A 23,749-nucleotide genomic window follows, 5' to 3' on the forward strand; every position below is an offset into this window, starting at 1 on the left:
TTAAAAAAAACTCTGCACAGATGGGAAACCGCATGCTCCAAACGTAAAAACTCGATATGCGAGTAAGCCACTCCGACCAATGTAAGAAGAAGATTTTACATACTCCCTCCGTCTTGAAATATAAGACATTTTAACATTACTGGAGAGTCAAAGTTGTTCAAGTTTGATCAAATTTTAGAGAGAATCATAAAAAATGTATGACACCAGACATATATATTATAAAAATATATTTAATAGAGAATCTAATATTACATATTTGATATCTAAATGTTATTATTTTATTGTATAAATTTGGTCAAATTTGAAAAACTTTGACTCTCTAAAAATGTCGGAATGCCTTATATTTCAAGACTGAAGGAGTGCCGTAACTCGTGTGAGCGGGTCGGGATCTATTTCCATTTGTTTTAGTGTGCAGGCAGATCTATTTACATATGCTTTGGCGTGTAGACAGGTGAGGTGATTTTTTTTAACCTCAGTCTGAAATTCGCTCTCATCGAGAGTCAAATCTAACCAATCCGGCTAGGCATCCGTTCGCAAGCTCTAAACGTGGTAGTCTTAAATTATAAAATATACTCCCTTCGTTCCAAAATAAGTTCACTTCTAGATTTCTAGATTTGAGGTGAAAAGATCAATGTTATTGAGAAAATATACATACCTCTATAAAGGTGAGATCAAGTTCGTCGAGATATACATACACACACACACACACACCTAATTAAACTTCCATTTGACTCGGGGTAAACAAAAAGTGATTTATATACATCGTATTTCTATTATTTATGGACATAGGTGGCAAGATTCATTGTTAGGGAAAGTATTTGCGAGTTCCTCCTGTATTTATAGAAAGAGTAAAATGTATTAGACGTCCACCAATTTGTACGGGTGTATCATTTAGGATCATGAACTCTAAAAATGCATTTTTAGGTCATCACCTTTAATTTATGTCACTTAGGTCCATAAACTTAAAAATATAGATCCATAAACTCTAAAAGTGTAAAATTATAATTTGTGTCACTTAGGTGCATAAACTCTAAAAGTGTACTTTTAGGTCATGACTTCATCCATAAACAGTCGTGTGACTAAGATACGCCTACAAAGATCGTCCCAATATTGCTATCCGTAGATATCTTTCAATGTCTCATCAAGAACCACTTTGGATTGACACAAGTATAACACATTCACGAGATTTTTCGCCACAGCACCTAACGCTACCATATCAAACCTCTCACGCCATGGAAGACATAATATATCCTACCACGGTACACATATTGTTGAGTCCCTCTATGACCTCCTGCACCGTTCCCAAGCTATCATCCTCTCCTCTCCTCCCATATTACGAGGTCATATCTAGATCTAAACTCTGAAACTCACTTTGGTGCGTAAGCCCCACTTTGAATATTTCAACTCTTCTCTCTCCTCTCCTTATGCATTTGATTTTAAATTGGAGCTCAAATTTGACCCTTCTTGTGAAACTCCAGCAACATGCAGGCACTATGTAGATTCGTGTCAATGCGATATCAATGCATAAAGATTAGATGGAGGGGTATGGATCTAGTAACACAAATTACAAATTTATGGATCTAGAAATAGACTTTTAGAATTTGTAAATCTAAATGACATAAATTACAATTCTATGGATCTAGCTCAACCAAGTGAGAAGTGAAGTGACGAGGCGTGCGCCTTGCTGCAACCTGCAAACGTGACCCTCCTAGGGCCACCCTGTTAGAGCGCGCGTCCCATCCGAACACGCTCCTCTACTGTGCCACGAGTACTTTGCGCTCGCCTTGGCGCGCCCAGGCGCACCCTCATTTTGTTTTTTAATGAGATAAGCAAAGGTTAGGAGCATTTATACGTAATAAGCGTCTTAACTGCAGCAGTATGAACTTTTTGTGGAGGTCCAAATATGCATACATACACATTAAATCTGCTGGGTTATTATTTGTTATTATAATAGAATCTAAATACACGGCCACAATTATTTACAATGGCATTAAAGCTAGCATCTATGATTTTTCCCTGGGTATTTAAATGCAGAACTACATATAGTTATAAAGAAGCAGCACCTAAATATTTTATTGGTAACTGATAAATTGAATTACAAAGTTCTTGGAGCCTCTTGCTGTGTTCATAAGGCATTAGTGCGAATAAGAAGATGCAGAACGTGTATCAGCTTAAAGACTCCAACAATAAGAGAAAAATAGCTAAAGAAAAATAATAAAAAATTGTTTTCGGTGAGGGAAAACCACTACCAGACAGGTTTAAAATTCTAGCAGACAATAAGAAGCAAGGAGCACTTTAAATTGGAAAAAATGAAAGACTGAGGGGGGGGGGTAATCAGGGAAAGTGTCAGCAATTCAGGAGCAACATAGTTTGTAAAGGACAATACGTATGTAGATTCGTATTTGGAAACCCCATAAAAACTATACACTCTAAGACAATGACAGAACAAATTATGCAGAAGACCAATTAAAGATACAGGTACAGATGTTCCTGCAAAAGGAGAACTCAATATTATATGCTACCATGCTCTTTATTCAGTAAACATTATCACATCAGTTATGGTGGTGAGCTAATCACTGAAAGTGAAAGATACTGGCTGGAATAGAAATGCTAATGTACGTAAGGAACTCACACTTTAAGTTGACCGGCGGCAAAAAAAAAAAATACAATTCAAAACTACAGCAACCAGGGGGCAAATACATATGATGAAATTCCCATGAGGACATTTTATATGTGAACTATAAGAGCTACATTGTTGGAATATAAATTGGCAATAACTGATGAAAGAAGATTTCAGTTTTCTTCAGGCTCACCCATACTCTATTTGAGTTATGCACATCAGCTTACCTCTTTTCCTCCCTTTCTTGCACAACAAAGCATTAACGGACATAAGATCCATTGCAATCACACAGTAGGATAATAAAAAGTCCCCTATTTTAGAAAAGGATAAAGAATTTAAATGCATGCTTATGGGATGCATCCCAAAATAACCTATCCATTGCTTCAGCATGGTGGCTCTGCTTCAGTTGACCCATTGTCATCACCAACGAAATTTACCTGAAGCATGCACATGACTTTCTATCCACGAACCAGTTGGAGTGCATGCAGCAGTCATCATGGGTAAAAATGGTTGTTCACAATTCTCGAGTACAATGGCAGAATCATAACAGATTCATCTTGGAAATCAGCAGTTGCTCTGATATACTAAAACCAGAACACAAACACATCGATGATATATGCTTTGCAAGATTGACAGAATGGTTAGATCCATTCCAGCAATGAAATGTGACATGTTCACTGGATTAGGATGAAATCAATGGATTATTTATTTGAGCTATATGAAAAGAGCAATGTAGACAGTAATCAAGTATTTTGTTTTCCAAATACCCTTTCTTTATGTAGCTAGATCGGAGCAGCATGTCAGCAGCTGTGGACAGATCAAAAGAGGTAGGTGTAGGCACCTTTTGAATAATTCGCAATCTATTGGCTGGGATATATAGGTTTGACACAACATATTGTAAATACAAAACAATATTAATTTTTCACAGGTTGACACTTTCACCTTCTCATTGCTGGACTGGACAGGATCACATCTTGCACCACCATGTAGATCCTTTTCAAATGGCAACATCTGCATTTGTATAGAAAAAAAGTGGCCAGCTATAGAATAGGTTATTTTGTGGCCACTCTATCCTACGCACCAGATGCACCTGATTTCCCCGGACGGTCGCTCCCCCTCCCGTCCAATCCGGCGCGGATGCTTCGCCTGTTCCGTTTCCATTCGCATGCGAGCCAACAGACCAAGGTGAGCGAGCCGCTGTGTTACAGACTGCACGAGCCGGCCAGCTTTTTTTCTATTAAATGACCGTGATTACGCTGCATTTACTTCATGCATGCCGCCTATTACTGCCTACACGGTGCATGTGAGTGTGCTACTGTATTTTTTTTTTTTTTTTTGCAGGCGTGCATGCGAGTGCCCAATGGTTACAACAATGGCTCTAGTAATATATCAGAATTCAAACAATTTGCAGTACATATGAATTACGACAATCTCTAAGTAATATACATCAGATCAGATTTATTATATGATGTATTATATGATGAGTTACGATAGGACACAGCTTTACCACTAATTTGATAATTTTGGACAGATTTACTATTTGTTTGTATTGGCAGTCAGTATTACTATCAATTTACTATAAACTATTGTCATCAATTTACTATAAAGCCAGGTGCATGTTATAATTCAATATATAGAAATTAGGATGGAGGTGGCAACAATTTGGCGTCAATTAGTTCCCAAGGACAATTTGGCAGTATACAAATAGATCATTTTACTATGATCTAGTTACTAGAACCGATATGTGCAGTTGTATGTGTCATAATTTACCATAACCTGATTTTACCATAATTTGGACTAGGCACGATTTAGCGTCAAGGTGCTCTGAGGGACCGCATGATGTAACACATGGCAAAACAAGAGCAGGATATAACACAAATTATAGTATACCATGGCACATCAATTTGGTGAATCGCAAGACATATATATCCATCCATTTTTTTCCAAAGAATGAAACAGAAAAAAAAAGAGACAAGATACTAGGTCTCCATTTATTTAATTTGAACACCACGACATCAAGATCTTGTCCTGTGCGCCTCAAGTCTGGCTGGAAGCTTCTTGACCTGTGTTTAGTGGGTTGTAAGGCACGAAGAAGAGGAGCTCTGACCTAATTTGATGTGGCCCCTTTTCCTGGATTTGTAGTGAATGAAAATTAGAACAACTGTACATGTATAATAACAAGTAGGACTGAGCAAAAACGGAAATACCATATATGGCTATAAGAAAGGGAGCTATAGCTTGCCAATAACATAGTGATCCACATAAGTCATAACTTTGTTTTTGTCTACTGGACGCACTAATCCAGAGTTTACAGTATAGATATGGTGGATTACCATAATACATTAAATTTTTCGAGATACAAATAGGAACAACGAGGTTCAAGTATATTGTACAATAATTTAGAAACATCGCACACTAATGGACATTAGCTTTTTCTAGCCGAATACAAACATTAACAATATACATTTACATCCGGAATTTGAGATAATCATTTAGAGCTTCTCTCATTCAGTGGCAGCTGGTTTTGAACTCAGATCAATGCACAATTCCCCCGTTGGCTGCTCGTAGGTGGGCTCATCTTGCACAGAACTCGACAGAAAGGCCTCATCACTTGAAAACTTCATAGTAACAAGGGGAATAGTAAATAATACATTGATTTCAAATTTCTAATACTTACAGGAATCACAACATTGATTGTCGTAATTTCTAACTATGTTTTACGATAAATATATTTCAGATAAGCAATTAGCATGAATTTGCTGAAATATTGACCAAGTTCCAACACAATTTAAATTTTCGTTCCATGGTACATAAGGGCCAGATCCAGATATGGTGAAATCAGCTTATTTCAAATGTAGTAGTAAACTATATGGTTAATTTGCTGCAGCGAAGGACAACGAAGGTCTAGTAAAATTACTAGAGTTTTCTATAGTCCAATTATGAAAATTTAGGAAAATAAATTTGTAAATGGTAATAAAAATTATGAGAATTGAGTGGTAGCAAATCAGCATTAATTATCTAATAACTATTTAGATTAGGATATCATTCCAAAAATTGGTTTTGCCCAACTAAGGAAACACAATGGAGTCAGCACTTCAAATCAATAGAAGAAAAACAAGAGGTACGGTATACAACCTGGTGCCACAGTCAAATTATATGATAAGGATGCAACAACAACCATCAATTCCTTGCGGGAAATCATATGAACGGAAAAGCACAAACAATGGATGTACAGTGACAGAATAAATCAAACCCAAGGGCAATCAGCTACTAATCCAAATAGGAATCAGATTGATGTTAATTCCAGGTATGGACTTTTACAGTTGCTTACCTTAGAATCTTTGTCTCCGCTGGTCTAGGAATGCCCATTCAGAACGGCGCACAGATGGCAAGATGGCAACAGCCATGCCCGGAGCATCAAATGAGATAAATTAGAAAATTTTTATTTAGCTGCAGAAAGGCCCACACATATTATAAACAACTCTAACAAAATCTGTGACTAATACAGGTCATAAAACAGGAAACCAAGCTTCACATCTCAGTTACATGTGCAAATTTACTGTGCGACAGCTAATGATGGAAGATATTATAGAAGTGGATTTCTAGTATATCTCATGACTATGTTAAAAGATTATTGCATAGTTCCGCCACACACAAAAAAAGAGAGAGAAGGAATTGGACAAATCCTAGTGACATGCTAACTGCAATATACCTTTTTGCTCTACTTGGAGATCCCTGGTGCTATCGACATAATTAAAAAAAGTAGTATATTATATGGTTAATTGACCACAGTGTAGCATCAATGAAGGTCAACTAAATTACGAGAACTATGTACTATGCATCCTGTTAATTTACTGTAAGAGCAATCAAGCGTTCAAAAATTTAGTTGGTACCTAAAATCTGTGCAGCATGGTACATGAAGGTTATCTGTTCCATTAATCCTTCATTCTACATCTGAAGAACCAGATTAGTTTAAGGATCTACAAAGCCTAAGTGATTTAATGGACAAATTTACCATAGGAAAACCTCGATTTTCATGTAGTCCGGAAAAACACAGTATTAAACTAGATGATGCATTTGCAAGAGTGAAAGAACGCTGAAGGCCTAGTGATCTGAATAAAGAAATTGTTTTTTCCATGGCATCTATAGGGAATCACGAACGCCAAAAGTTGATGGCTGGATGTAGCTATGTGCTGCAGCTCACCGTAGGATCTTGCGACGGGCCACCATTACACCAAAGAACGACGGCCCCTGCGACACAGCAATGATGCTCCCGGAGGACGGATGCCGTCAGCCGATGCAGGGTAATGGATTTGAGGTCACCGTTGAGACTGGAACTTGGTCGCATCTACGAGGGATTTAGGCCTTTACTGATGGCGATTGAAGGCAGGGACTCTCCGCTTCGATCTGCACTCAAAAAATTAAATTGGGAACGAATTAAAGAAGATCAAATGAGTAGAGACGGGATTTTCTCTCAATCATACCTAGAATTGTGCGAAGTCATACTGCTCCACCTGCTAGCAGCCTCATTCCGTCAACTTGGAGCTAGCTTGAAAAGGGGATCTGGGGGTTTCGAGGTGAGGACACGAGCAGAATAGGAATGTAGAAGAACGACTGTTTATCAGATTCAGAGCTTTACCTCGCTGAGAAGCTCTTACACGATGCACGGGAGGAACAACGACGGTGACGCGAGTGGATTCGAAGCCGCAATGAGGGTTCGAAAAAAAAAAGCCTCAATGAGGGGAGGCAGCATCATTATCGCCTCCCAAGGCGGGGTTGGGTTGGAGCGGCGCAATTTGTCCGCAAGCCGCGACTGGGCGGAGCGCTCGACTCGCTTGATTGCTTTCGAGCCGAGCCACGATGGGATCCGCCAACAGTGCAAGGGGCAGGAGACTGGTCCGTCGGTGCGTTGGTTGGATCTGGCGACAGAATAGTTATTCTGTAGCCGGCTACAGAGAAGGTGTTCTATATATATAAAACCCATTTGACTTTGGTGATTGTAGTAACAACAAGGAAACTGTTTAAGGATATTTTGTTGTACAGTAACTTCATACAGAGAGGATTGACCTCTTTTGTGGAGATAATCCGTGCTTGTGCATGACACATGTAGCAACTGACCTGCACACACTGGAGTGGAATTGACTCTATTAGGTGCTGCACTATTTCACTTCAGAAATCAGAATAACTGAGTGAACATAAGTTTTAAAAGAATAAGTAATATATTGTGAAGATGACACAGTCCATTACTCTATTTTGAAATAAGGCGGTTTTCCTGGTCAATTAATCAAACAAGCTGTGAGCATTGTCCGTACACGTGAGAAGTTTACATACCCAAGAGACTTTTATGTCCTCCATGACAATGCAAGGGAAGGGAGACAGTGGGACACTAATGTTACGGCACCTGCCATTACATCTGTACATATTACCACTTAGCACACTGTTGATTTAGCTACAATCCTTCTTTCCACGTTGCACTGTTGCTTTTGTACCTCAAGCTGTCAAGCACAGAGACCTCTGAAATCAAGAGAACTATGCACATGAAGAAAATGTGGTTGCTGGTATTAGTTAGCAAGAAAAAAGAAAGCAGCTGAAACAGGCTCAACCTTTTAGGGGCAATACATAAAGCAAATGGTGTGTACCAGAATTGAAGTCAGAAGGAAAAAAGAAGGGCATGAAACATGTGAGTTCCCTCCATTGTAGGCTCGTCCTGGCAGTGCCCGTTGTCTACTGACGAATCTCACGGCCTAGAATTAGCTCAAAAAAAATGTGGATACTGGTATTGGTTAGCCCTGAAAAAAACAGATACAACAAGAACATAGGTACTCAACCTTTTGTTTAGACAATACATCAAGCAGTTGGGGTGCATCCGAACTGAAGCAAAAAGAAGGGCATGGAAAGCTCTCTTCCATTGGAGCCTCATCCTGCCAGTACCCTTTGCCCATTGCATAATCTCACGACCCCGTAATAAGTTCTTTTCCACCACCAAGTTGAGCACCTACAACAACCAAATTGAACCAAAATCAACAACAAACAGATTACAGATTCATGAAATCGAACTGCAGATTCACAAAATCTCGAACTGACGTGGGAACCCACTGCGAGGCTGCAGGGGAGCTCCACCATGGAGACCTCGTCGTAGGGGAGATGCTCCCATTGCACGGAGACTGAGGCAGGGCAAGACGGGGCCGTTGGAGGTGACGAGGGAGATGCAGACGCGGAGGAGGCAGGGACCAGGGACTGGAGCTGCGGAAGGTGCGCCAGGGCGGCGACCGAAGTGGCATGGAATGGGGTGTGGCCATGGAGTTGGGCCACGGAAGCACGAGGATGATGAGATCGGGAGTGGCCGCCTGCTGCCAGGGCCGGCGCACCAGCGGGGGGAACACAACACTAGCTTGGCAGCCCGGGCGGGGGAGAAAGGGGCGCCGGAGAAAGAGCCCAAGGTGGAAGCAGAAGTGGAGATGGCCGGGCGGCGGAGGGAGCAGCTATGGCCGCTGCCATCACCACCTTCACCATGCAAGCGAATAGGGGCGTGTTTGATAGGGTGGCCCGTGGGTTCGGCTGCACTCCGGAGCTCAGTAACGTGTTTGGATCTATTTTGCCTTCTCTCAGCCCGGCCTATGAGGGCCACAGCCTCCCCCTCAGCCTGGCTTCACTCGTACGCGAAAAAATACCGTAGTAGCTGGGGAGCCCGGCTCCACGCGGCGTAAGGCGGATGATTTGGGTGCAATTTCGGTTGGCGGCCCGTGGCAGTTGGGCTGCCAGCCCGGCTCCCAGGCGCTCTCCAAACAACACCACACCTGAGGACGTCCAGGCTAGGTTGGGCCACTGCACCAAACAAGAATGGGTGGCCCGTTGCCACCAGGCTCTGGCTGGCCTTGGCCTGGTTGCTGGGCTGGGCTGGCCACAACCACCGTTCCAAACACGTCCTAGAGAGGGGGCAGCAGGACACGAGAAGGTTCCAGCTAATGCCAGGGGAGGAGGGGGAGAGAGCAGCACCACGGGCCATTGGATGGACATCGCGTGGACCACGGTTTTTTTACTATCGTGGATAGCGTCAAAGGGCGCCGAGCGGTGCGCAAATAACATATAGAAATGGGCATATGATTTCGCTCTAGATGAGATATCAGCTGATGCAGGGTATGTAGTTGTCACCCTGCTAAATGCCAAATAAGAGGGGAGTCTATGGACTATGGAACAGGAGAAATTTCAGAATTTGGGACTCAATTCTGAAATTTCTGCTGGGTTCTGGGCTGCTGGCTGCTGTCCTTACAACCTGGAATAAATCTCTCCAAAACTATGACGATACCTCTTTACAGCTTAGATTCAGATGAAATTTTTGTGAATCATAAAACCTTTCGGATGAAATTTTGTTGAAACTAGCCACGTCTAGCATCGATTGTTGAAGATTCCTAGTGAATTGAAAAAAGGCCACCTGTATTACTTGCATTGGCTGTAATGGACGAATTATGCTTGGGAAACCTGATTAAGGTGTGGCGAACAATTAAGTTGATAGAGAGTAACTGTGGCTAGCAGCTTTACACTTTGCCTTGTGCAAATGGGTTGTGTTGTGCGTGAAAATTTCCTTCATGCATATACTACTATATGCATGAATAGATTGAAATAACAGCTCAATCAGCTTGGGCCACTATGTCCATCAGTGTCAAGCTTAATGGCAGGCAAAGACTAAACACGCATTCCTAATCGCCGCAAAGTGAGAAGATTGTTTACTAATTTGGAGCATTCTTGCTTGCTTGACTAGGTTACATATTATGCTCACCCATGGATGAAAAAGGTTAGGTTCCAATATAGGGAAAAGGTCAAGCATACGACATAGCAATGCATGCTCAAATTACAGTGTGTGAGCTGGACTTTCGTGTCACGACGAAAGCAACATCAAACTCTCAAGTGGCCGGCCACATACGATTTCTTTTTAGGACACCATATATAGAAATGGCCGTAATTTAATTTTACAACTTAAAATATGCTAATCAGCTAATGATCATTTGGAAGAAGAAAAAACAGTTGAATGAAGGCAGTTCCTCCAACAAACTAACCTAGCTGTCTTCAAGCATATGAAATAGGTACTGATGGTATTAAATTACAGCGGAAATATGAAAAAATGTTTTAAAGAAAATACTTAATAATTAACGGAAAAATGCGAACTCCAGAGGTCGTAATTGAATTAGGAAAGAATGAACCGCCACCATTAGAAATCACTGGCCTTTTCTCTAGTCTAGACAATTGCAAAAAGTATGGTGTAATGGCAGTATTCTCACGTATTTTTCCGAGACACTGCAAATAATTGCAAGTAGGTAGTAGCCGTATGCAGTACGTGATGAGCTACCGTCACCACAATAATTTCTTCGTGTACATGAGATTTCTACTGATGATATATCTGTGACTCTTAGCAACTTGAATCTCCTAGATTACCTAGGGTCAGTTCAAACTGCGAGAGTTCCATAAGGAACATATATATAAACTCCATTAGGTATCTGAAAATCTTTTCAAGAATACTATTACTTTATTTCTATATTTAGGGAACAAATGCCACCCCTGGAATTCATGATTTAGGAAGGAATGGAGTAACTGGAACCATTAGAATTATCTGCCCATTTTGATCTCTCGAAGATAGAGATCGGACAATTGCGAAAAGTACTCTCATGCATGATCATTTACTAGACTTGGACGATGATTAAGACGCTACAAATAATAATTGCAAGGAGTGTTAGTAGCCGTATGCGGTACGCTTGTACGTGAGCTACCGTTGCCACAATCATCAGTCAGTGTTTTGATTGATGATCTCCTCTCCATATTTATAATCTTTATTTTATCTATGCTACCAATCTGTCACGGATCTCCTTCACATGGCACTGAGTAGGACTGGCATTATGGGATATTAAGAGTACACCCAACTTTCGGCTGTAGTAGAAAGGGACAGAGAATCTAATGTTGTACACACACCAATCAAGCGACTAATCAATCAATCTCATTGCTATTTGATTATTAGATCCTCTATTTAACTAAAAAATGGGCTGGTTTATATTTTTATATATGTGCATGTCATTAAATTAGTGATGTCACTGATGATAAAGAATGGAGAAAAAGGTACATGGATTCAGGTAGCTACTAGCATGTACACAATCAAATGAAATATGCAGGTGTGTTGGCATCTCAAAATATGTTTGCAAATCCTGAAAAGTATACGATTTGTTGAAAATAAATACTTCTTCGTCATGAATCAATTCACTTCTCAATTGAGCATCCTTCTCCTTGCATCAGAGACTCAAAGTAGACTGACATATCCGGCTCCAAGAAAGAACAGGTTTCACTCCAATTAATGATCTCATGCATAGCTTCTTGAGAGCAATCTAAGACACAATAATAATACCACTACAAAAACCTCCAAGTCATATTGGTCTAAAAAAAAGAAAAGAAATCTCCAAGTCATATAAGTGAAGCAGGAAAAGTAGCTGGGGAAGATAGCTTCAGGGCATCAACAATGCAAGCCATGGAAGGATGAAATCGAAATTGAAAAGAAGGTATCTGTGCTGTTCATTTCACCTGAAATTCGAATTGTCTGTTTGGTGTTCCGATTGATGCTCGGCCGCCAGACACCATGAAACTCCAAGAAACTACGGAAAAGCACGAAAGAATCATCTGTTGCGAGAGAAATTTGTGAATTACCCTTGCACACCGACGAAGTATCTCTGTTGTGCACCCACGAGCAGATGAAACTGCAAAGCATGATCTGATCGTTAGCAGTCATCACTTCTGTGGACAACTAGCTAAACACACGTCAGATCATGCTGGCAGCTTCAGCTCCTAGAGGATGCACCAAATAAAAATTGTAGAGAGAGAGAGAGAGAGAGAGAGAGAGAGAGAGAGAGAGAGAGAGAGAGAGAGATGCGAGGAGGGTGAAGCTAGGAAGAGGGTAGCATATATAGTACTATAGCAGTGGCACCAAATCATATGATTGGCCAATCTCTGATATTGGTGGTTATGTAGAAGGAAAGGCCAGATTGCTTGTAGTTAGCTCTAGCTAGATTGATGTAACAACTAACTAATGTGGTGGTCCCCACGGCAACGTATACTACATGCATTTGTGTCACTCTCAACCCTCCCCCACTAACCACCACACCTTTCTGTTAAGCTTTGTGAAAATTTGTTTAACTTGTTGCACACAATAATCCATCCACACATATGCATAAAAATAAAAGATAGTGTTCACATTAGCTGGCTCTATGATCCTAGCTAGTATATATATGCACGTAGGGGTAGGGCATCATCATAACCTGACTTATGGACAGCCTTTTGAGTTCCCCATCAGTTTCCAACCAACAACTACCTAATCCTGCATATCTTATAATTCCCCCAAACAAAAGTCCTTTTGTAGTTTTGTTGCCTGCTGTAGATTACTAAGCCGTGGGTCATTTACATATGGTTCTTGTGAGTTGTGACAGGGCTTGGTGACAAATCAATACAATAGACCAAAATTTCATTGCCTAAATTTCATAAGATATCTTTGTAACGGCTATATGTAAGAACCAAGGAAGTAGTAACTAAGTCTGAGAAAGGAAACAGTGAGAGCTATATATAATAATAAGACTGTATCATAACCATACCATTTATGCATGGTTGAGAAATGTTGCTGTTTTACTTGATGGAACATACATATAAGAGAAATTTTACTGTGCTTGGAGATTTTATGAGCCATTGAGGGATCCACATCCAATGGTTAAAAAGTGGGAGGAATCGGTTATGAAGAACTAAACATGTAGACCAGGAACTATTATTTTGTGGGCCAGGAACCACTTATGGAAATGATCTTAAGGGTATTTTAGTACTTTTCATATCCTTTCTATCATTAAAAAATATAAATCGCTTTGGAGAATAAAAACAATGGACTGTGCCGATGCCAGCAGCGGCCAGGCCCTGCTGCCGCATGTGCCTGGGGTTGTGACTTGTGAATTGTGGTGACAAAGGGTTAGAATTCGATTTGTTAGGTGGGTTCAAATGATCTCAACACTCTGCGATTGTGTCTCGTGTTGTTTGATTTTGTAGCCTGAATTTTAATGTAACACCACTGCGGGTGGGCCGGTCAAGGGAGGGTCGTGCGCTGCTCGCTGCCACTGCCGGGGAAAGGCCGCCGCTGCCGCCACCGCCTGGGAAGAGCTGCGCGCAGGTGGCCGCCGGGGAATGGCCAGGTGCAGACTACCAACGTTGAGGAAGAGGGTCACGCGCAGGCCACCGCCACCGTCGCGAAAGGCCCGAGCCCAGGTGGTCACCGCCGGTCAGGAGAAGAACGAGATGTATTTGTACTGGATAAAGTGACTAAACTGCCCTCAATTAAAATAAAACACTCCTGATTAAATCAACAGTCCAGATAATTTGCGGAGGGAGGAACCGGTGGTGGTTCCTCTCAAGCACCGTATCAAAGACAAATCAGCAGTCTCGGGGGGGGGGGGTATAATTAAGTAGGATTCTGGAGAAGTGCTGGTGATCATTTCCTTCATCTTTTTCTTCCTTTTTCGTGCAAAGCAGCGGTGGTTTTGGTCGCAGGCAACCATATTTCAAGGTAACCGATGAAAGCGAGATGCATGCTTGTGTATTGAATTCTGTCATCTGTATAATAGCTGGCATTGTATATATATCTGTGGTGCATGATACATGCATGCTATATAACATGTTGCAAAAGGTAATGTGGACACCTTTGTTTGTTGCGTTTAGCTGTGGGTGTACTGCTGGAGAAAGAGAGTCCCTGGACAAACATGCGCATGTGAGGTGTACACGTACATGGCGTGCAAGTCCACAAAAATCCTGGTTGCAGAAAAATCAATGGTCCTTGAAAAGTGATGTATACATCTAGAAGGACAATATATAGAAAGCCATGAACAATCAGAGGTCAATTGACAGTGCAGTTACTTTATTAATTAGTTAATGTGTACTGATCAGGTAAAAATTATTAGGTCTCACATCAATTTGTCATGACATGTCCCAACAAAAGAGAAAAATAGAAAGGAAGAGAGTGAACTGACCGGGGGGCAGCCATGAAAGGCTGACTTTCACTACTAGAAAACCTGCCTTTGGCATCGGTCGGGAAATGCCTTTGGTACCGGTTCTTACAACCGGTACTAGGCAACCGAGACCAAAGGCTCTACCCATTAATACCGGGTGAATAACCCGGTACCTTTGCACTGCGTCAAAAGAAATGACATGTCCCAACAAAAGAGAAAAATAGAAAGGAAGAGAGTGAACTGACCGGGGGGCAGCCATGAAAGGCTGACTTTCACTACTAGAAAACCTGCCTTTGGCACCGGTCGGGAAATGCCTTTGGTACCGGTTCTTACAACCGGTACTAGGCAACCGAGACCAAAGGCTCTACCCATTAATACCGGGTGAATAACCCGGTACCTTTGCACTGCGTCAAAAGAAAATAGGGGCACATTGTAGTGGCTAGGATTCGAACTCGTGACCTCTTGTCTCAAGTTTATCTCCTTTACCATCTCATCTACAACGTAGTTGTGACTGAGGGGAAGATATTTTCCTTTTGAAGTAACCTGTGAAGCACTTCCCGGTACCAAAGGCTAGACATAGGTACCGGGTGATGTTTTCACCCGGTATTAATGTGGAAGGATCCATCACCCGGTACCAATGTCTAGCCTTTGGTACCGGGTGGTGTTACCACCCGGTACTAAAGGATCCCTGTATTTTTCCATGCACCTCAAAAGAACCTTTGGTATCAGGTCATTTTGGTTTTGGTACCTTTGAGGTGGACCGATGGCCTCTTTTCTAGTAGTGTTTCTTAGGAAAAGCCATCTGTGCAAGAGATCGTCAGATAAACCAAACAGCCGACCCAGGACGACTAGGAGTAGCACTAACAAGAGTATACACCTCGATCTAACAAGTCATTTTCTTCAACCAATTCATCCCTAGATCAGATGAAACTAACCATATATACCCTGCTAGATCACACACATATACAACCTGAACATTTATTATTAACCCCTCGTACATGCTAGATATTAAGGATATAACGACGACGTTTCCTACTCTGCAAAGGGGATGCCACGTTCATCAAAGAGATACCATCCTTGTTTTCAATTTCCAGACTGCAAGAAAGTGACGCTGCAGCTAGCATTGTGAGAGGAAGAAGATATATAGTACATGACAACCTGCCTGCCTATGTCTTGCTCACATTTTGAAATTTAGGTCGTACGTAGCAGCTTCAATTCATGCATGTGCTGACGTGCATGGCACCAGGCCAACACAATGCTTGGAAGAAGTGAGGTAGGCATGCTCAGGGGTGGTAATGGGCCATGACCCTAATGGCCTCTTCACAGCCCAATAAAGTCCTTAAAATTTTTAGTTCAAAAATACATATGTTTAGAGCCCGGCCCTTTTAGAGCCCGATCCTTAGATTTTCTAGTTCAAAATGTTAGGCCCTTTACCACCCCTAGGCATGCTGCCACAGCGCTCAGCGCGTGTCATGAGCCCTAAGAAACCGCAGCCTGCCAGTGCCACATGACGACCTTAATTACAGTTGTGTTCATATTAGCTGGTGATCAGTGAGAGCTTGCTATTAGCTAGATCATGCAGGCTGGTATTGAGAGAGACAGAAAGATATGGATAGATGGTGCTAGAATGATGTAAGCAATGCGTGACAATGCTAGTTAGTTGTTTTTTTAAGAAAAAACATTCACATGAAAAAAGTGGCATGATGATATATAAACGAAATAAGATAGAGTTCTCATAGCTGATAAAAGAAAACATGCACTGTTACCCATACGATGTTTCGCAAAAAAACAAACAAACAATGCATTGTGCTAACAGGGTTTATGAAATTCTTTTTTTTCGAAATTCGAGCAAGCAGGATTTAACGCTTCCACCTAAAATTTCGGAAGGCGAAGGCATTCAGACTTGAACAGAGCCCCGCTAGTGTGATTAGCAGAAACGAATTTGGCCTGCAGGCCCGAGTTTTTCGGCCCACACATACCACGTCGGTGGATAAGTCGGCTAGCTGAGCTGGAATGAGCCAACTTAGCTGGCTAGGCTGGAATGAGCCGGCACGGCTTATCCACCGAACCAGCCCAGCCAGAACCAGCCGGCTGGGCCCCTTTACCAGTCAGCCGAAGTTCTTCGCCTCCCCGATCCAACACACGCCGGAGTACGAGTGCACGACGCAACCCCACCACCACACCTAAGGTCTAACCGCGAACGCGCTCGTGGCGCGGTGGCAGAACGCGCTCGTGGCGCGGTGGCAGCGTCTCCGGCTGTGGAGCGTGCCCTCCCACGTTCGATTGAGTCTTTGACATACATGCTATTATGAAAGTTTGACACGCCATATATGCCACTGAAAAATTGAGTGGGTCATCTATGCCATCGCGCAAACTTCTTGTGACACTCATGCCACTTTGCACGGAAAGAGACTTAACGGAGACTAACGGAGATGGGAAAAGACTATTTTGCCCTTCGTGTTCTAGAGAGGAGACCGTGCGCTCTGGAGGGATGGACCGTGAGTGGAGAGCGAGACTGTGCGCTCTAGAGGATGGACCGTGAGTGGACTGTGCGTGCGTGAGGTGAGAAGATGTGTGAGGAAAAAGTGAAAGTAATTTTTTAGGAAAGTAAAAAAGTAGAAATAAATTAGAAAAATAAGGAAAAATCAGAAATAAATTAGGAAAAAGGCAAATAAATAAATAATAATGCGAAAATATTATTTAAATATAAGAAAAATGCGCAGAAAATTCGGCATGACCATTGCAAACCATTAAAAAATTGGCATGACCATTGCAGACCATTAAGTTCTCCACATAAATTCATACCAATATTTAAGCAACTAAGTTCATCACATAAGTACGGGCTATTCAAGTACAAGTGTCTTAATTATTACATGTTCATTGCATAAAACATACCAATAAAAGAAGTAGTTCCTTCATCACATAAACCATGAACCACAAATTATTCAAGCTGGAGTTTCTTTTTGCTTCTGGTATTCAAAGCTGGGCTGGTTGGGGGCGCTGGATCAGCATAAATTGGAGCCCTCCTTGGTGTACATTTATTCATGATGACACGTTTCTTCCGTGGCATCTGCACTGGTTGTAGAGAGGCTTCATAGGATCCAGTTTCTTCATGAACTATAGGAGCTTGCTCAATTTGGAGAGGAACAGGGTCATTGGATCCAGTTATAGATCTAGCACAAGAGAGTAAGCAAGTAATGATTGTCACAATATTAATCAAATATGTTTAGGAAATCATGTTAAGACCATACCTGCTATTGCCAGTACTTGTTGAAGTGGTTTGTGGCCCCTTATTTTTGCTAGCACCTTTCTTCCTTGTCTTGTGTGTAGCGCTGGCCACCGCCTCATTGTGTGGGAATACCATCCCTGATGCAAGAGTGGCCACAACAATGCTAGTCTCTGTGGTAGTGATAGATGCTTTCTTCAACCTCTTCTTTGGTGGACTCCTACAATAAAATTAATAATTGTCTAAGTTGTGTCTAGGATTACATGTAGATTGTCTATGATTGCAACTATATCTATAAAGTTTACCTCTCAGCCTCCATTGCAGCTATGTCATTTGGATCCCCATTCTTGCCCTAACTGATGGCATATTGGGCACTCATGTTGCTTGCCTCTTCCTTTCGTGCTGGTACCTCCCTCCAAAGCAGATTTCATCCTGTTCTTCCTCCTTCCTCCTGCAGTTGACTTAAGCAATGGCGGATGCATAAAGAAGCCATGTGTGGCTTTGGGCCACATAGACTTGTCAGGAATACAAGGCACTTGACCTTCATATGTAGCTTTGAACATGTCAACTGAGTAGTACTCATGCACATAGTCTTCTAGTTTTGCACCAGGAATTGATGTTATGTAGGCAATAGCATGTCTGTAAGGTATTCCTAACCCTTGACAAGCCCTACAAGAACATGTCCTCTCAACAGAGTTGACAACAAACCTGAAGGAAGTTGCAGAACTTCCCTTAGCACAAACTTCTGCAATATCATCAGGTGAGCTTGTGATCACTTCAATGTCCAGGTTGAAGCTGTCATCCCTCAACTTTTGGACTATATGAGGCAAAATCTTTCCTTGAAAGATTTGAGCAACTCTTTTCCTATTGTTCCATTTAATCAAGAGCATTTGTCTAATGGTATCCAACAGGTCATCCAGATTCTGGCTCTTGATATCCTTTACCCATTTGTTGAAGGCTTCAGCCAAGTTGTTGGTAATATAATCCACCTTGGACAATGTTGAGAACTGACTCCTAGTCCAAAGTTTCTTGTGATTTTCCTGGAGATACTTCATAGCCTCTGTTTTTTTTTCTGCCATCATTTGATAATGTTTCTCAAACATGTAAGGGTTCCCGGAATATGCAGATGCCCATAGATGATCATAAAAAATCTGTCCACTGTACCTCTTCTTGAAATTCTGTACAAGGTGGTACATACACTCTCTATGTTCAGCTTGTGGAAAAACCTAACTAACTCAATTCATCACTGCTTGCCCACAATCAGTGCTGAATGTAAGCCCAACTGGGGTGCCTATAGCTTCCTTCAACCTCTCCATGAACCACACCCAATTCTCATTTGTTTCTGAGTTAATGACACCAATAGCCACTGGGTACATCTAGTTATGCCCATCAACTACACAAGCTATACACAACTGACATCTGAACCTTCCAGTCAAATATGTACTGTCTACTGCAAGATATGGCCTACAACCTCGAAGGAAACCATCAACACAAGCTTTCAAAGCAAAAAACAGCCTATTGAACCTTATCTTGTTGTTGATGGTGTGATGATCAATCACAACAAAGGATCCGGGACTGCTTTCCTCTATTTGAGCTTTGAATCTGTACAGGTTGTCAAAACTTTTGTTCCAAGGTCCATAAAGTTTATCCATAGAAATTTGTTTACCTCTCACAACTTTTCTGTAGGGCACATCAATTTTGTGAGTTTCCTTTAGCTTCTTTTTCAGATCCTTGGGGGCCAATGTCGGTTCCTCCTTCAGCCAATCAAGCACTTGTTCACACACCCAAAGCTGAGTCACCCCAACACAAGTGCTTGCCCTCCTAGTGCTCTGACATCCTTCATGAGGGTATGGGTTCCTCTTGATCTGCAAAGATAGTTCTCAAGTGATTACCAATGCACACAAACTACAAAGTATTAAAATAAAAGTTTACCTTAATTGTGACACCATCATTCAGAGTAGAGGCATGAATTCTCCACCTACAATCAAAATCCTTGCCACTGCAGTACACCCTGTGTCGAGTGGGATCACTCTTTTCAATATTATACTGGAACTCATATTTAGTAGCATGTGTAGCTAAAACCAATTTAAAAGTACCAATGTCAGAATACAAAGTGGCTACTGCCATAGGAGGATCTTTCTTGTCATAATTGGCGTTAGGTTTCTGTGGAGGCTCTCTATCTTTGACAATGTCATCTACATCCTCTACTTCCTCATCACTATCAGATTCATCATCACTACCAGATTCATCATCGCTACCAGATTCATGGCCTGACTCATCTCTATGTTTAGTGCCAACTAGACTCTGAGGAGCAAGTATTGGATTTTGGGGACCAATGTCAATATACAAGCATTCATCATCTAATACAACCTATTTTTAACACATCCAAATATACTTTACATCAAAACCCAATCCATAAAAACCATTTCAACCCAAACCATTAGTAGGGAGACTGGTAGGTTCGAATTTTGCAGTAATATTTTTTGAAAAAAAATTGTATGAGTGGATTTTTCGAAGCTGCAAAAAATCTATGACATGAATCTATTAAAATCGTTGGTTTCTTTTTGAGATGATTAATCATTGATTTACTAGAAACCCTGACGTGGCTTTGCCGCGCCCTAGTTGAGTTGGGTCAGTGTGCCACTTTCTGATAGGGTACAAGCATATTATGTTTATTTATGTATACTTACAATCTTGCAGTGGATATGCAGTTGCCGATTAAACGGTTGGAGCATACAAGAGTTTCAGATATAGATATACTACTTAACATACCACTTTTTGATAGATTCATTTTAAATCTTTATTGCGCAATTGAAGAGGTTGCTTCATAGAAAATCATGAAAATCCTTCGAAGAATGAATGCAAGAGGAGCCTCTGAAGATTAGAGTTGTGCACTATATGTGGGCCTAAAAAAAAGAACCCAGGATTAATCATTCTTCATGCCTTGATTGGTATAACAGTATGAATTTTCTAAATATTGTATAAAAATCAAGTAGCAAGTAGAATTTACATCATTGGTAAATTTTGTATTGCAGACGTTGCTCTTGATCCTTTTATTTTTTTCTTTTTGCTTCGTTTTTTATACAAAGAGGCATTCTTGCTCCTCTTCCACCTTTTTCGTATTGGTTTTCCATCATCCACAAGAGTAAACACTTGAAACAATCAAGTTGTCATAAGTTGTCATCTACTAATAGTAAGCTCCAACATTATCCTCACTGCAGAATACGAAACACAGATTGCAAAGTGAATCTGAGTGGTCAATGTTTAGAGGAGAAAATATTGTCAGATTCAGTAAGATGAGTATCCTAATTTTTTAATGCAGGCAGTGGAAGTAATTCCTATTAATTAGAGCGTAAATTTGGTTTTGTAAGCTCTGCTACATGGCAAGAAGCATAAAAAAATTACCAGCGTGTTTGTTCACACTGCTAGCTGCTTACACATTGCAGGTTGCAATGGATGAGTGGCCAGTGTGGTTAGATTAAATGTGGTACCATAACATGAATAGCCAGAGGAACCAGATCATGCTCACATCTTGGCGTAGTGGTTACCCAAGTAAATCTCAAAATTAGTTTACATTTCTGTTCTTTATCTATCATATATAACCATCAACAAGCCCGGAGAAATCAATGTATGACACCAGGATTGGAAAATGAAATTTTGTTGACACCATTTGCAGGACAGGAATAGAAGGAAAACAGGTACCTTCATAAATAAAAGATGCTATACGCTTGGGAGCTTGGCATTTTGTCGAACACCTTGTTGGCAGTGGAGGTAATGTCGACTATGGCCACTGGAGGGATGGTGCAGTAAATAATAAAAGAACTGTACTCCAAGCAAACATATTAGTAGTTAATTGGCGCTGCTAATGGTAGATAACATGTAGCTCGTCTTGGTTGTATCAGCTTATTCATCATATAAATCTGAAAATCAAACGAATTTAAGGCTGCACAAGAGAAACAGAGAAAAACAGAGCTTGACACCTTTGCTAGCAGCTGCGATGGCATGCAAGATCAAGAACCTGTAAAAGAAATGTTTTTTCTCCACTGTGGAATCCAATAAGCACATGTTGCTAGCTAATCAGATTCTTCACAATAACAGAAGGCTAAAGATTTTTATCAGATCTGCAGTCCTGAGTGGGAAGCTCAGACCTGCATGACACAGCATCTCAATCTCATATTCTCATCTGTAGTTTCGATTTGGACCATTTTCTTGATCCCTCTACTGATCTGCACAAACCACAGAAAAACGAACAGAGGGTGTGATGCTCAGCCTGTGCGGGTCTTCAAATTCGTTGGGGCATTTACGCAAGCACAGAGCGTGCACCAGCATCAGACCTGTAGTTAATCTGCAAAAGAATACATAATTACATATACAACATGCAAGAATCGTGAGATTACAAGGCAGCGATGGATGAGCAAAGAGAGGGCAGGTAGCAGCTCACCGTAGCTAGACGACCTGCAGCCACAGGATGGATGAGGTCCACCACGGACCGGCTGGGAAGTTCTGGCTCCGCCGCGCTCCATGGCGACCGTCGCGAGGAGAATGGGAGGTAGTGGCCAAGGTGCTGCAGATCCACCATGACGCCGCGCGCAAAGCGTGGTGGAGCCCGGCGCGGCTGCAACCCACCGATCCGCCGCCGCTGGGGGCCAGGGCTCTGCGGGTGGGGTCGCCGGAGCATGGCCGCTGGCGCAGGCAGAGGAGCAGCAGGCGGGGGGCAGGGGTGAGGCGGAGCGAGCTGGCTCGGCCTCGGCACCATATGGGACGAAGGAGCAGAGGCCGCTCCGCCGAGGGCAAGCCGAGCGAGAGCAGGGTGAGCCGTAGGTGGAGGTGCCCGGGGCAGCGAACGGGACGGGGCCGCGGCCGGGTCAGCGGCGACGGCGCGGGACACCGATGAGGGCGGCGAGGTAGGGGCGGGCAAGCGGCAGAGCAGGGGCGGCGACAAGGCAGGGGGCGGGCGGCGGCGGAGCAAGGTCACGGGTGTAGACGGGAGCGCCGCGGACGGGAGCGGAGGCGGACGCCAGCACGTGCGACCGTCCACCTCGACCTCCGGCGTGGCCCGACGCCACCTTCATTGCCAGTCGCGCCCACCCTCGCTGAGCCTCCACGCCGCTGCCCGCTGCGCCGGGCCCCTGCTGCCTGCGTCGCGCCGGCGGCTGTGCAGGGCCCGGTGCCCCGTTCGCTTGTCGCGCCGCAGCGACGCCTACTGCAGCCATGCCCGCTGCCCCGGTCGGCTACGGGCCCCGCGCTGCGTCCGGCCGCAGTACCCCGCCCCGCGCAGCCCTGCCCAGCCGCGCCGGCTACGCTTGGCCGCCGCCGTGCCCGGTCCCGCTTGTAGGGGATGGGAGGGAGGGTGCGGCCCCGCCACCACGCCCGGCCTTCGTGGCCCTCGCGGAGCCGCGCCGGTCGTGCTTGGCCACCGTGCCTGGCCCCGCTTGTAGGGGAAGAGAGGGAAGGAGAGCGGCCTGGACGTTGCGCCCGGCCACCCCGCTGCACAGCGGCACCCTACACTGCCGCCTGCCGCTGCGTCCGGCCGCGCTCGCCCGCTGCTGCATCTTGCGCGGGCCCTGCAGCGCCGTCCGCCACCGGAGAGGAGAGTGGGAAGAGGATAAGGGAAGGGAGGAGAGAGGGGACCCGGACCGCGGGTTGATTTCATCAAACTTTGAGGGTTTTTTTGCAAAATAGCCGGGGCTCGCACGATCTGGACAGTCCGTGCGCCCGATCCGACGGTCGGGAGCGGCCGGCGACGTGGCGCGCTCCCAGGCGAGGGAATCGCACAGTTTTCGTAGGTAGAAGATGGGGCAACAATTTTGTTTTTTTTTCTCTGAAAGAAGACTATTTGAGCGCACGAGACACGCCAGGCCTGTTGTATAGGCCCAAGGGCCCATGATC

The 23,749-nt window shown here is 43.1% G+C and overlaps 3 long non-coding RNA genes across 14 annotated transcripts; all 3 read right to left on the reverse strand.

Moving 5' to 3' along the window:
- Nucleotides 1–2,511: 2,511 nt before the first annotated feature.
- LOC120659497 lies at nt 2,512–12,508 on the reverse strand. Of its 7 annotated transcripts, none has more exons than XR_005669040.1 (5): nt 8,717–12,508; nt 8,467–8,615; nt 7,952–8,364; nt 7,601–7,747; nt 2,512–3,613 (listed from the first exon to the last, which is right to left on the reverse strand). It is a non-coding gene; the product is annotated as an uncharacterized LOC120659497 (long non-coding RNA). The 7 variants fall into 7 exon arrangements; XR_005669039.1 differs by having other exon boundaries at nt 8,449–8,615; XR_005669042.1 differs by having other exon boundaries at nt 7,952–8,134; nt 8,260–8,615.
- LOC120659496 lies at nt 4,491–7,419 on the reverse strand. 5 transcript variants are annotated; one of them, XR_005669035.1, is made up of 5 exons: nt 7,260–7,419; nt 7,105–7,183; nt 6,825–7,027; nt 5,952–6,574; nt 4,491–4,750 (listed from the first exon to the last, which is right to left on the reverse strand). It is a non-coding gene; the product is annotated as an uncharacterized LOC120659496 (long non-coding RNA). The 5 variants fall into 5 exon arrangements; XR_005669032.1 differs by having other exon boundaries at nt 5,952–6,070; nt 7,260–7,418; XR_005669034.1 differs by lacking the exon at nt 4,491–4,750 and adding an exon at nt 4,853–5,238 and having other exon boundaries at nt 5,952–6,568.
- An 8,005-nt stretch (nt 12,509–20,513) lies between the features above and the next one.
- LOC120659506 lies at nt 20,514–23,649 on the reverse strand. Of its 2 annotated transcripts, none has more exons than XR_005669047.1 (4): nt 22,302–23,649; nt 21,563–22,205; nt 20,871–21,109; nt 20,514–20,766 (listed from the first exon to the last, which is right to left on the reverse strand). It is a non-coding gene; the product is annotated as an uncharacterized LOC120659506 (long non-coding RNA). The 2 variants fall into 2 exon arrangements; XR_005669046.1 differs by having other exon boundaries at nt 20,871–21,075; nt 22,302–23,647.
- Nucleotides 23,650–23,749: the final 100 nt, after the last annotated feature.

The sequence above is a fragment of the Panicum virgatum genome, chromosome 2N, assembly GCF_016808335.1.
Source record: "Panicum virgatum strain AP13 chromosome 2N, P.virgatum_v5, whole genome shotgun sequence".
Taxonomy (NCBI): Eukaryota; Viridiplantae; Streptophyta; class Magnoliopsida; order Poales; family Poaceae; genus Panicum; species Panicum virgatum.